General features: G+C 37.8%; 8 non-coding genes across 8 annotated transcripts; all 8 read left to right on the forward strand.

The window, feature by feature from the left end:
• Positions 1-6,236: 6,236 nt before the first annotated feature.
• LOC141307565 (5S ribosomal RNA) lies at positions 6,237-6,355 on the forward strand. Its single transcript, XR_012346517.1, has one exon. It is a non-coding gene; the product is annotated as a 5S ribosomal RNA (ribosomal RNA).
• An 801-nt stretch (positions 6,356-7,156) lies between these two features.
• LOC141306478 (5S ribosomal RNA) lies at positions 7,157-7,275 on the forward strand. The gene has a single exon (XR_012345436.1). It is a non-coding gene; the product is annotated as a 5S ribosomal RNA (ribosomal RNA).
• Positions 7,276-8,076: 801 nt separating this feature from the next.
• On the forward strand, positions 8,077-8,195 carry LOC141308058 (5S ribosomal RNA). Its single transcript, XR_012346982.1, has one exon. It is a non-coding gene; the product is annotated as a 5S ribosomal RNA (ribosomal RNA).
• Positions 8,196-8,279: 84 nt separating this feature from the next.
• LOC141306714 (5S ribosomal RNA) lies at positions 8,280-8,398 on the forward strand. The gene has a single exon (XR_012345671.1). It is a non-coding gene; the product is annotated as a 5S ribosomal RNA (ribosomal RNA).
• Positions 8,399-8,482: 84 nt separating this feature from the next.
• On the forward strand, positions 8,483-8,601 carry LOC141305496 (5S ribosomal RNA). Its single transcript, XR_012344460.1, has one exon. It is a non-coding gene; the product is annotated as a 5S ribosomal RNA (ribosomal RNA).
• An 801-nt stretch (positions 8,602-9,402) lies between these two features.
• On the forward strand, positions 9,403-9,521 carry LOC141308059 (5S ribosomal RNA). The gene has a single exon (XR_012346983.1). It is a non-coding gene; the product is annotated as a 5S ribosomal RNA (ribosomal RNA).
• An 84-nt stretch (positions 9,522-9,605) lies between these two features.
• LOC141306655 (5S ribosomal RNA) lies at positions 9,606-9,724 on the forward strand. The gene has a single exon (XR_012345612.1). It is a non-coding gene; the product is annotated as a 5S ribosomal RNA (ribosomal RNA).
• An 801-nt stretch (positions 9,725-10,525) lies between these two features.
• LOC141306745 (5S ribosomal RNA) lies at positions 10,526-10,644 on the forward strand. Its single transcript, XR_012345702.1, has one exon. It is a non-coding gene; the product is annotated as a 5S ribosomal RNA (ribosomal RNA).
• Positions 10,645-13,676: the final 3,032 nt, after the last annotated feature.

The raw sequence follows: 13,676 nt of genomic DNA on the forward strand, positions 1-13,676 counted from the left end.
CACGGCAAACGACATTGGACTGGATAAACGACCACGAGCTACAAATGGAAAAAAACAGGAAGTAAGAGAAAAGTTTGTTGAGCGACAATATTTAAAGGAAGCTACAGTGATTGTGAATGTGGAGAATGTGATTGGGGTGAGAGCGGAGGACATTATTAAAGCTGTAACGGAACAATGTGGACATGGCAAAATTTTAGCACTAAGACCAAGACAAGGGAAAGAATACGAACTGACAATGGAAAAAGAAGAAACGTGTGAAAAACTAATTGATGGACTAAGAATAAAAGGAGTGGACTGTGAAGTAAAAAATCTACAAAACAGGGATTATGTTGTTTCCTTCATGCACCTGCCTGTCTACCTGGATGACAAAGAAATTTTAGGAAAATTGGAGGGATGGGGAGTTGATCCCATTACCAAAATTAAAAGAAGACGCTACCCGGGCACCGACATTGAAGATGGAACAAGGTTCCTTAAGGTGAGGTTCCCCAAGCAAGTGGCATCGTTGCCATATAGCACACGGCTAGAAACAGCCGAAGGGCCGCAGTACTTCCGGGTGATGCACAGCCATCAGGTGAAGACCTGTAGGCTGTGCATGAGCCCGGATCACCTGCTAATAGAATGCCCAAATTTTGTGTGCTACAAATGTGAGGAGAGGGGACATTTTGCACGAGATTGCAATGCTGTCAGGTGCCCGGGGTGTCAGGAAGTTTTAAATAAATGTGAATGTTGGATGGAGGGAGAGGAAGGAGGAAGGGAAGAACAGGTGGGCAGACAGGTGCATGAAGGAAACAACGAGGAGGAAGGACTACAACAAAAAGAAACGGAAGGAGGACCGAGCTGCAGAGAGGAAGGAGAAAGAAGAGAAGACAACATTAATAATAACGAACAAACAGTGGAGCAGGACACTCAATGGACAGAGATGGAGATGTCGGACAGTTTTAATACTTTTCTGGGTGATGTGGAGAGAGATGGGCAAGGAAGGTTGGATCAAGTTAAAGAAACGGACAATGAAGAGGGAATAAAGATGGACAAAATGGACAAAGACAGAGGAGGGAAAGGACAAATAAGAAGGAGAGCACTGAAGGTAAAACCAAATTTGGAAAGTGCAAGAAAAAAGATTATGACAGAGACTAACAGATTTGATGTGCTAAGGGTCCTGGAGGGAGAAAATGATGAATAATGATTTTTATGTATTTTTTTTATTTACTTTTAATGGTTTTAAGTTGTGTTGCTTTTAATGCAAGGGGTCTGATGGACATGAGGAAGTTTGAAAAAGTAAAAGAAAAATGTAAAAGGGAAGACATTGTTGCATTACAAGAAACAAACTGGAGAGAAAATGTGATGAATGATTATAAAAAGAGATGGGATGGAGGTATTTTATATAATAATGGAGATGGGCGGGCTGGGAGAGGTGTGGCTTTTTTAATGAAGGACGATGTTTTTAAAGTGAGTAAAAGTGTGTATAAGGACAAGATGGGGAAATGTTTGGTAGTTGAGACAAAATATGAAGGAAGAGATTTGATTTTAGTAAATGTACATGCACCAGTGGAAGATAAGGAAAAGAAAGAGTTTTTTAATGTTTTAAGAAACATTGTAAAGAAGTATAAAGAAATAATTATGATGGGGGATTTTAACACAGTTTTTAGTAAACAGGATATGGCTGAAGGAATGGTTTTTAAAACAGATACAGGAAGAAAAGAATTAAAAGCATTAATGGATGAAAATAATATGATAGATGTGTGGAGAGAAAGAAATGAAAAGAAAAAAGAATTTTCGAGAAGACAAATAGTAGGGCAGTTTGTATGCCAAACTAGAATTGACTATGTTTTATGTACAAGAAATGTGGAGAATTTTATAGAAAATATTAAGTACAAAGAAACAAGTTTTAGCGATCATAAGATTTTATCTTTTAAGTTGGACTGGAGTCAAATGCAAAGAGGTCCGGGAGTATGGATTTTAAATACACAGATTTTAAAGAATGAAGATTATGTTTTAAAAGTGAAAGAAATTATAGAAAAAGAAAAGGAAAATGGAATGTATGAAGAGGATAAGAGAATATGGTGGGAGAGTGTAAAGTTTTTAATCAAAAAATTCTCAATCAGGTATTGTAGTGTTATTCAGAAATGCAAAAGATCCAAAGAAAGAGGAATAAAGGAAAGTTTGGAAATGGAACTGAATAAAGAATTTCAAGACATACAAAAGATAAAGGAAATGGAGGGGAAACTGAAAGAAATAGAAGAAAAGGAATATGAGGGGGCGAGGTTAAGAAGCAAAGCAAAATATGTGGTGGAGGGAGAAAAATGTACAAAGTTCTTTTTTGATCTGGAAAAAAAGAGAGGGAAAGCTGAAACGATAAAAGAAATAAGAGGGGAGAATGGGGAAATTGTAGAAGGGAATGAAAAGATTTTAAAAGAAATAAAGAATTTTTATGAGGATCTGTTTAGTGCAAGGGGGGTGGAAGAGGAGGAAAAAAAGGAACTGTTGAATCAGATAAAAGCAAAAGTAAGTGAGGAACATAAAAAAGAATGTGACCAAGAAATCAGGGAAGACGAGATTGAAAGAGCAATAAATCAACTGAATAAAAAGAAAAGTCCAGGAATAGATGGTTTGGGAACTGAATTTTATGTTTGTTTTAAAGAAGTTTTAACAAAGATTTTAAATGAGGTTTTTAAAGAAATTTTTGAAAAGGAAGAGATTAATGAAAGAACAAGGATGGGGTTAATGAAATTGATATATAAAAGGAAAGGAGAAAAAGTAGATCTAAAAAACTACAGACCAATCACGATGTTGAATACAGATCTTAAGATTTTAGCGAAGGTTTTAGCAAACAGATTAAAGGAAGTAATGCCAAGTATAATTAAAACAAACCAAGCATATGGAGTCAAAGGAAGAGATATAGCCGACATAACAATGAGTATAAGGGACACGATATGGTACATGAAAGAAAAAAATGAAGAAGGATATATAATTAGTTTGGATTTTGAAAAAGCTTTTGATAGGGTTGAGCACGGGTATTTATTTGAGGTTTTAAGGAGTTTTGGGTTCGGGGAAAATTTTATTAAATGGATTGAGATTTTATATAAGGGTGCACTAACAAAGATAAAATGCAATGGGTTTTTAACAGAGTGTTTTAAAATAACAAGGTCAATAAGACAGGGTTGTCCACTCTCAGCATTATTGTACTCACTTGTTTCTGAACCCTTGGGACTGGCTATAAAACAGAATGAAAGAATAATAGGGATAGAAATTGAGGGAAATAAGGCTGAGGGGAAAGTTTTTCAATATGCTGATGACACAACAATAATTGTAAAGGGAAAAGAGAGTGTTAAAGAAGTTATGAAGGTGGTAAAAGAATATTGTAGTGGGTCTGGAAGTAAAGTAAATGAGGAGAAAACGGTATATATGAGATTTGGTAAAGCTATGGTTTTAATGGATTGTTTTAATTTTAAGGAAGTGGAAGAAATGAGGATTTTAGGAGTTGTAATGGGAAAGAATGAGAGGAAAGTAAGAGATGAAATGTGGGAGCAACTAGTAACAGATATAGAGAGAAGATTAAATTTTTGGAAATTGAGAACTTTAAACTTGAAGGGGAAGGTTTTAATATTGAATGTTTTAATGGTTTCTAAACTTTGGTATGTTTTATATGTTTCTGAAATACCTTTATGGACAGAACGGAGGTTGAAGAAATGTTTTCTTGACTTTTTATGGGAGGGGAAACCAGCAAGGATTGCACATAATACGATTTTAGGGGCGATAGAGAAGGGGGGCTTAGGTTTAATGGATGTGGAACAGCGAAAAAATGCGTTGAGAGTAAAAATTGTTAAGAAATACCTGCAACAAGATAACAAAACTGAGTGGAAAAAAACAATGAAATACTTTTTAAACAAATGTGGGGATTTTAACATGGGGGACGGAATATTATGGATGAAAACAAAAATTTGGATGACGGAAGGATTACCCGAATTTTATAGAGAAATTTTTAGTGCCTGGGGGAATTTTTTAACGAAAATCGAGTACAATCCGCATGGAAGAGAAAACATTTTAAATCAACCTCTGTTCTTAAATAACAACATTTTAAAACAAGAGAAAGCAATATTTTTTAAAAAATGGATGGATGTGGGGATAACAAGAGTGAGAGATGTTTTGTATGAATTTAAAGAGGGTTTTTTACCGATACAATATATTGTGGATGCGATGGAGGAAGCAAAAGAAGAATACAGTAAACAAGAAATAACAAATAAATATGAAATTATTAAAAATGCAATACCCAAAGAGTGGATTAAAAGAATAGAGAGTATGGAAGGAGAGCAAACAGAGGGAAATATTTTTGTGAAACTGGGGGGAAAAATGTATGATTTTAAAGAATGTACTGTAAAAATGTTTTATTGTGTTTTTAGAGATGGTGTTTTTAAAGAGCCGATTGTAAATAAGTACTGGGTGGAAAAATTCAAGGATCTAAAAGAAGAATGTATATGGAGAAACATGAGGGGGAGGTGTGTTGAAACAAAGTTAGGATGTTTGGAATATTTTATAAGGCATAAAGCGGTTTTTACTGAGTCTGTTTTAAACAAGGTGGGAATGGAACAAAATCCAATGTGTAAAGTGTGTCATGAAAAAGAAGAGGGGATTTTACATTTGTTTTTATATTGTAAAGAATTGGAGGATTTTCTAAGGAAATGTAAATGTTTAATTAAAGATGTGAGCGAAGGTTGGGATGAAAGTGCAATGGAATGGAAAAGAGTAGTGATGTTTGGTTGGGAAAAGAAGGGTCAACACAAAAAGTTTATAAATCTGTGTATAATGTTAATGAAAAGCGCAATTTGGGAAAGAAGAATTGTGGCCAAAAAAGAAAAAATGGTGTTAGAGGTTTGGACTGTTTTTAAAAGGAAAATAGAAGTATATGTAGAACAATTATATGTGTATTTTAAAAGTGAAAATATGCTGAAAGCTTTTTATGATGTTTTTACACCAACAGTTTGTAATGTTTTAGAGAATTTCATGTGCAAATTGCCAGGAAGAGAAAGAGCTTTCTAAATCTTAAGTATAAAAGGCATGATTTTAAACAAAAAATACGAGATGAGTAGATTATATTTTATCTTATTTTTAATTTTTTTTTCTTCTTTTCTTTCGTCTTTGGGTGGACAACTATATTGTATTGTTGATGTTTTTATTGGTTGAAAATTCATCTTATTGTTAATGTGTTCCTTTTGCTTTGTTGATGATAATGTGATGTATTTTTTAATGTTTATTTATTTTGTCGTGAGACTTCTAATGTGAAGCACACATTGGAAAATTTGTATTATGAAATTTCTTTAATAAAAAAAAAAAAAAAAAAAAAGAGCGCCCGATCTCGTCTGATCTCGGAAGCTAAGCAGCGTCGGGCCTGGTTAGTACTTGGATGGGAGACCGCCTGGGAATACCAGGTGCTGTAAGCTTTTGCCTTTTCTTCACTATTTATATAATATGCTGGCTTTTAGAAAGACGTGTTTTACCGCTCTATTTATTACAATCATTTAAATGTATTATAGAGTTTTAAGTGTTTTACATGTTTTTTAGGCCATTTTATTACTCTTAACATTTTAAGTGTATGTGTCTTTAATAAATGGATGGTTGTCCTGTCATGTGACTAGACACATGACAGGAAGCAGGAAGTACAACTGTATAAGAGAGCAGCATGACAAACAAAGGACAGTCACCAAACTGTTGGATTGAGGAGTTGCTAATTTTAGAGCTCACCTTTCCATTCACCACCTGCAAACTTTGGATTACACTTTCTGTGGATTGTATATACACTGGTGGACACTCACATTGGACTTATCAACACACTGGGGTTCTTGGACTGTTTTTAGGGTATGGACAAATGAACTGTATTCTTTTAACAGAGTTTACCTGTTTTTAGGGTATGGACAAATGAACTGTATTCTTTTAACAGAGTTTACCTAGTTTTATCGTGTTGTTTTAAAGTCTTTTATGTGAACCTTGTATATACACCAAATCTATTTAAACCAATTTTCTTTTATGTCTCATTCTTTTAACCACTAGTCATCTCTCACAGTTAAATCTGACCCCATTTTAGTCTTGTAACTCGGCTGATGAGGCCGATTGTTACACTTTTATGGGAGACCGCCTGGGAATACCAGGTGCTGTAAGCTTTTGCCTTTTCTTCACTATTTATATAATATGCTGGCTTTTACGGAGGCTGATCTTTAAATAGCCCACTTTTTGGAGCAGCCCTCCCTTATGGCCATACCGCGCTGAGAGCGCCCAATCTCGTCTGATCTCGGAAGCTAAGCAGCGTCGGGCCTGGTTAGTACTTGGATGGGAGACCGCCTGGGAATACCAGGTGCTGTAAGCTTTTGCCTTTTCTTCACTATTTATATAATATGCTGGCTTTTAGAAAGACGTGTTTTACCGCTCTATTTATTACAATCATTTAAATGTATTATAGAGTTTTAAGTGTTTTACATGTTTTTTAGGCCATTTTATTACTCTTAACATTTTAAGTGTATGTGTCTTTAATAAATGGATGGTTGGCCTGTCATGTGACTAGACACATGACAGGAAGCAGGAAGTACAACTGTATAAGAGAGCAGCATGACAAACAAAGGACAGTCACCAAACTGTTGGATTAAGGAGTTGCTCATTTTAGAGCTCACCTTTCCATTCACCACCTGCAAACTTTGGATTACACTTTCTGTGGATTGTATATACACTGGTGGACACTCACATTGGACTTATCAACACACTGGGGTTCTTGGACTGTTTTTAGGGTATGGACAAATGAACTGTATTCTTTTAACAGAGTTTACCTGTTTTTAGGGTATGGACAAATGAACTGTATTCTTTTAACAGAGTTTACCTAGTTTTATCGTGTTGTTTTAAAGTCTTTTATGTGAACCTTGTAAATACACCAAATCTATTTAAACCAATTTTCTTTTATGTCTCATTCTTTTAACCACTAGTCATCTCTCACAGTTAAATCTGACCCCATTTTAGTCTTGTAACTCGGCTGATAAGGCCGATTGTTACACTTTTATGGGAGACCGCCTGGGAATACCAGGTGCTGTAAGCTTTTGCCTTTTCTTCACTATTTATATAATATGCTGGCTTTTACGGAGGCTGATCTTTAAATAGCCAACTTTTTGGAGCAGCCTTGGCTTATGGCCATACCGCGCTGAGAGCGCCCGATCTCGTCTGATCTCGGAAGCTAAGCAGCGTCGGGCCTGGTTAGTACTTGGATGGGAGACTTCCTGGGAATACCAGGTGCTGTAAGCTTTTGCCTTTTCTTCACTATTTATATAATATGCTGGCTTTTAGAAAGACGTGTTTTACCGCTCTATTTATTACAATCATTTAAATGTATTATAGAGTTTTAAGTGTTTTACATGTTTTTTAGGCCATTTTATTACTCTTAACATTTTAAGTGTATGTGTCTTTAATAAATGGATGGTTGGCCTGTCATGTGACTAGACACATGACAGGAAGCAGGAAGTACAACTGTATAAGAGAGCAGCATGACAAACAAAGGACAGTCACCAAACTGTTGGATTAAGGAGTTGCTCATTTTAGAGCTCACCTTTCCATTCACCACCTGCAAATTTTGGATTACACTTTCTGTGGATTGTATATACACTGGTGGACACTCACATTGGACTTATCAACACACTGGGGTTCTTGGACTGTTTTTAGGGTATGGACAAATGAACTGTATTCTTTTAACAGAGTTTACCTGTTTTTAGGGTATGGACAAATGAACTGTATTCTTTTAACAGAGTTTACCTAGTTTTATCGTGTTGTTTTAAAGTCTTTTATGTGAACCTTGTAAATACACCAAATCTATTTAAACCAATTTTCTTTTATGTCTCATTCTTTTAACCACTAGTCATCTCTCACAGTTAAATCTGACCCCATTTTAGTCTTGTAACTCGGCTGATAAGGCCGATTATTACACTTTTATGGGAGACCGCCTGGGAATACCAGGTGCTGTAAGCTTTTGCCTTTTCTTCACTATTTATATAATATGCTGGCTTTTACGGAGGCTGATCTTTAAATAGCCCACTTTTTGGAGCAGCCCTCGCTTATGGCCATACCGCGCTGAGAGCGCCCGATCTCGTCTGATCTCGGAAGCTAAGCAGCGTCGGGCCTGGTTAGTACTTGGATGGGAGACCGCCTGGGAATACCAGGTGCTGTAAGCTTTTGCCTTTTCTTCACTATTTATATAATATGCTGGCTTTTACGGAGGCTGATCTTTAAATAGCCCACTTTTTGGAGCAGTCCTCCCTTATGGCCATACCGCGCTGAGAGCGCCCGATCTCGTCTGATCTCGGAAGCTAAGCAGCGTCGGGCCTGGTTAGTACTTGGATGGGAGACCGCCTGGGAATACCAGGTGCTGTAAGCTTTTGCCTTTTCTTCACTATTTATATAATATGCTGGCTTTTACGGAGGCTGATCTTTAAATAGCCCACTTTTTGGAGCAGCCCTCGCTTATGGCCATACCCCGCTGAGAGCGCCCGATCTCGTCTGATCTCGGAAGCTAAGCAGCGTCGGGCCTGGTTAGTACTTGGATGGGAGACCGCCTGGGAATACCAGGTGCTGTAAGCTTTTGCCTTTTCTTCACTATTTATATAATATGCTGGCTTTTAGAAAGACGTGTTTTACCGCTCTATTTATTACAATCATTTACATGTATTATAGAGTTTTAAGTGTTTTACATGTTTTTTAGGCCATTTTATTACTCTTAACATTTTAAGTGTATGTGTCTTTAATAAATGGATGGTTGGCCTGTCATGTGACTAGACACATGACAGGAAGCAGGAAGTACAACTGTATAAGAGAGCAGCATGACAAACAAAGGACAGTCACCAAACTGTTGGATTGAGGAGTTGCTAATTTTAGAGCTCACCTTTCCATTCACCACCTGCAAACTTTGGATTACACTTTCTGTGGATTGTATATACACTGGTGGACACTCACATTGGACTTATCAACACACTGGGGTTCTTGGACTGTTTTTAGGGTATGGACAAATGAACTGTATTCTTTTAACAGAGTTTACCTGTTTTTAGGGTATGGACAAATGAACTGTATTCTTTTAACAGAGTTTACCTAGTTTTATCGTGTTGTTTTAAAGTCTTTTATGTGAACCTTGTAAATACACCAAATCTATTTAAACCAATTTTCTTTTATGTCTCATTCTTTTAACCACTAGTCATCTCTCACAGTTAAATCTGACCCCATTTTAGTCTTGTAACTCGGCTGATAAGGCCGATTGTTACACTTTTATGGGAGACCGCCTGGGAATACCAGGTGCTGTAAGCTTTTGCCTTTTCTTCACTATTTATATAATATGCTGGCTTTTACGGAGGCTGATCTTTAAATAGCCCACTTTTTGGAGCAGCCCTTGCTTATGGCCATACCGCGCTGAGAGCGCCCGATCTCGTCTGATCTCGGAAGCTAAGCAGCGTCGGGCCTGGTTAGTACTTGGATGGGAGACCGCCTGGGAATACCAGGTGCTGTAAGCTTTTGCCTTTTCTTCACTATTTATATAATATGCTGGCTTTTACGGAGGCTGATCTTTAAATAGCCCACTTTTTGGAGCAGTCCTTGCTTATGGCCATACCGCGCTGAGAGCGCCCGATCTCGTCTGATCTCGGAAGCTAAGCAGCGTCGGGTCTGGTTAGTACTTGGATGGGAGACCGCCTGGGAATACCAGGTGCTGTAAGCTTTTGCCTTTTCTTCACTATTTATATAATATGCTGGCTTTTAGAAAGACGTGTTTTACCGCTCTATTTATTACAATCATTTACATGTATTATAGAGTTTTAAGTGTTTTACATGTTTTTTAGGCCATTTTATTACTCTTAACATTTTAAGTGTATGTGTCTTTAATAAATGGATGGTTGGCCTGTCATGTGACTAGACACATGACAGGAAGCAGGAAGTACAACTGTATAAGAGAGCAGCATGACAAACAAAGGACAGTCACCAAACTGTTGGATTGAGGAGTTGCTAATTTTAGAGCTCACCTTTCCATTCACCACCTGCAAACTTTGGATTACACTTTCTGTGGATTGTATATACACTGGTGGACACTCACATTGGACTTATCAACACACTGGGGTTCTTGGACTGTTTTTAGGGTATGGACAAATGAACTGTATTCTTTTAACAGAGTTTACCTGTTTTTAGGGTATGGACAAATGAACTGTATTCTTTTAACAGAGTTTACCTAGTTTTATCGTGTTGTTTTAAAGTCTTTTATGTGAACCTTGTAAATACACCAAATCTATTTAAACCAATTTTCTTTTATGTCTCATTCTTTTAACCACTAGTCATCTCTCACAGTTAAATCTGACCCCATTTTAGTCTTGTAACTCGGCTGATAAGGCCGATTGTTACACTTTTATGGGAGACCGCCTGGGAATACCAGGTGCTGTAAGCTTTTGCCTTTTCTTCACTATTTATATAATATGTTGGCTTTTACGGAGGCTGATCTTTAAATAGCCCACTTTTTGGAGCAGCCCTCGCTTATGGCCATACCGCGCTGAGAGCGCCCGATCTTGTCTGATCTCGGAAGCTAAGCAGCGTCGGGCCTGGTTAGTACTTGGATGGGAGACCGCCTGGGAATACCAGGTGCTGTAAGCTTTTGCCTTTTCTTCACTATTTATATAATATGCTGGCTTTTACGGAGGCTGATCTTTAAATAGCCCACTTTTTGGAGCAGCCCTTGCTTATGGCCATACCGCCACCTGAGAGCGCTAGAGAGCAACAGGAAGTGGTTGGCAGCAGTTGGGAGAGGAAGGCTCTCCTCCATTTTGTGTTTGATTTTTTTTGTTTGTTTTGTGAGTGGTTTTACTTTAAGTTAGTTTTTTTGTGTTTTTTTCAGTTATAAAACCACCTAACAGCAGCATTTTTGCTGGCTGGAGGGTGGTTAAACCTTTTTTTTCTTAACTTATTTTTCTTTAAAAAAAACGGACGGATTAATGGATTACGAAACAGAACTGGCTGGAGAGAGACGGATGGCAAACGACACTGGACTGGCAGGAGGAACACGCACGGCAATGGACACTGGACTGGCTGGAGGAACATGCACGGCAAACGAGACTGGACTGGCAGGAGGAACACGCACGGCAAACGACATTGGACTGGATAAACGACCACGAGCTACAAATGGAAAAAAACAGGAAGTAAGAGAAAAGTTTGTTGAGCGACAATATTTAAAGGAAGCTACAGTGATTGTGAATGTGGAGAATGTGATTGGGGTGAGAGCGGAGGACATTATTAAAGCTGTAACGGAACAATGTGGACATGGCAAAATTTTAGCACTAAGACCAAGACAAGGGAAAGAATACGAACTGACAATGGAAAAAGAAGAAACGTGTGAAAAACTAATTGATGGACTAAGAATAAAAGGAGTGGACTGTGAAGTAAAAAATCTACAAAACAGGGATTATGTTGTTTCCTTCATGCACCTGCCTGTCTACCTGGATGACAAAGAAATTTTAGGAAAATTGGAGGGATGGGGAGTTGATCCCATTACCAAAATTAAAAGAAGACGCTACCCGGGCACCGACATTGAAGATGGAACAAGGTTCCTTAAGGTGAGGTTCCCCAAGCAAGTGGCATCGTTGCCATATCCTCCTGAGACCCAAAGAAAAAAAGTGCCTCTTTATTGTTGTTTTTTTGTGATTTCCTACATCCTTTGGGTTAAAAAAAAATTCTACAATTTAGAGTTTTTAGGTTTTGTTTTTATTTTTAATTTTACAGCATGTCCACTGTAGTGGACCACAGGACCATTTTAGTTCGAAACGACAGCCAAACTCAGACAACAAAACTGTACAGAATATGGCTGTAAAGGGATATTAATCCAACATTTATGTAACAAAAACAAAACAACTGAAATCAAGCATTTTCCATAACTTGCAATGAGTCTGTTACAGCACTGTGCAGGAATTTTGGCCCACTCATCTTGGCAGAATTGTTGTAATTCAGCCACATTGGAGGGTTTTCGAGCATGGACCGCCTTTTTTAAGGTCATGCTGTTGGCATCTCAATAGGATTCAGGTCAGGACTTTGACTAGGCCACTCCAAAGTCTTCATTTTGTTTTTCTTCAACCATTCAGAAGTGAATTTGCTGGTGTGCATTGTCCTTCTGCAGAACCACAGAGTGCGGTATCTTTCCTGTTCTTCCCTTTCTGTCTCTGTGTCTGTCTCAGTCTGCTCATCTGAGTCTCCTGCAATTTCTTCCTCTTCTTCAACATCTTCTTGTATGTTACATTCAAATTTATCCTCATCTGACAGCTCTAAGTCAGAGTCTCCCTCAACTATCTTATAAAAATCCTCTCTGCTTCAGTTCTGCCTCCTACAACATGCAGTCATTAATTACATTAAGATGGTCCTGATGTCCACTATAGTTGACATTTAAAAAAGGATGATATTTTGAAACATAAACAATTTAACAGCTTTGAAAGCTAAATGTATTGTTACTGACACTTTAATAAACAAATATATATGTGATAATAATAGTAAAAAACATGTAAAAAAGCTAAATTTTACATATCTCTGTCCTTCCCATAAAATGTGCTCATTTGCATGTCGGCCATTTTGGATTCAGTGTAAAAGTGGTTCCTAGCATGCCAGCCAATCAAATGACATATCACTAGAAAGCCCAGGATGTCCTCTGCACAGTACAACAGGACTTGACAGAGTAGCTCAAAAAATTCAAAGAAAATTCATGAAAACACAAGGTCCACTACAGAGGACATAAGTCAATGGGCGGGGTCTCAGGAGGATATAGCACACGGCTAGAAACAGCCGAAGGGCCGCAGTACTTCCGGGTGATGCACAGCCATCAGGTGAAGACCTGTAGGCTGTGCATGAGCCCGGATCACCTGCTAATAGAATGCCCAAATTTTGTGTGCTACAAATGTGAGGAGAGGGGACATTTTGCACGAGATTGCAATGCTGTCAGGTGCCCGGGGTGTCAGGAAGTTTTAAATAAATGTGAATGTTGGATGGAGGGAGAGGAAGGAGGAAGGGAAGAACAGGTGGGCAGACAGGTGCATGAAGGAAACAACGAGGAGGAAGGACTACAACAAAAAGAAACGGAAGGAGGACCGAGCTGCAGAGAGGAAGGAGAAAGAAGAGAAGACAACATTAATAATAACGAACAAACAGTGGAGCAGGACACTCAATGGACAGAGATGGAGATGTCGGACAGTTTTAATACTTTTCTGGGTGATGTGGAGAGAGATGGGCAAGGAAGGTTGGATCAAGTTAAAGAAACGGACAATGAAGAGGGAATAAAGATGGACAAAATGGACAAAGACAGAGGAGGGAAAGGACAAATAAGAAGGAGAGCACTGAAGGTAAAACCAAATTTGGAAAGTGCAAGAAAAAAGATTATGACAGAGACTAACAGATTTGATGTGCTAAGGGTCCTGGAGGGAGAAAATGATGAATAATGATTTTTATGTATTTTTTTTATTTACTTTTAATGGTTTTAAGTTGTGTTGCTTTTAATGCAAGGGGTCTGATGGACATGAGGAAGTTTGAAAAAGTAAAAGAAAAATGTAAAAGGGAAGACATTGTTGCATTACAAGAAACAAACTGGAGAGAAAATGTGATGAATGATTATAAAAAGAGATGGGATGGAGGTATTTTATATAATAATGGAG

The sequence above is a fragment of the Garra rufa genome, unplaced genomic scaffold (genome assembly GCF_049309525.1).
Source record: "Garra rufa unplaced genomic scaffold, GarRuf1.0 hap1_unplaced_002, whole genome shotgun sequence".
Lineage (NCBI taxonomy): Eukaryota > Metazoa > Chordata > Actinopteri > Cypriniformes > Cyprinidae > Garra > Garra rufa.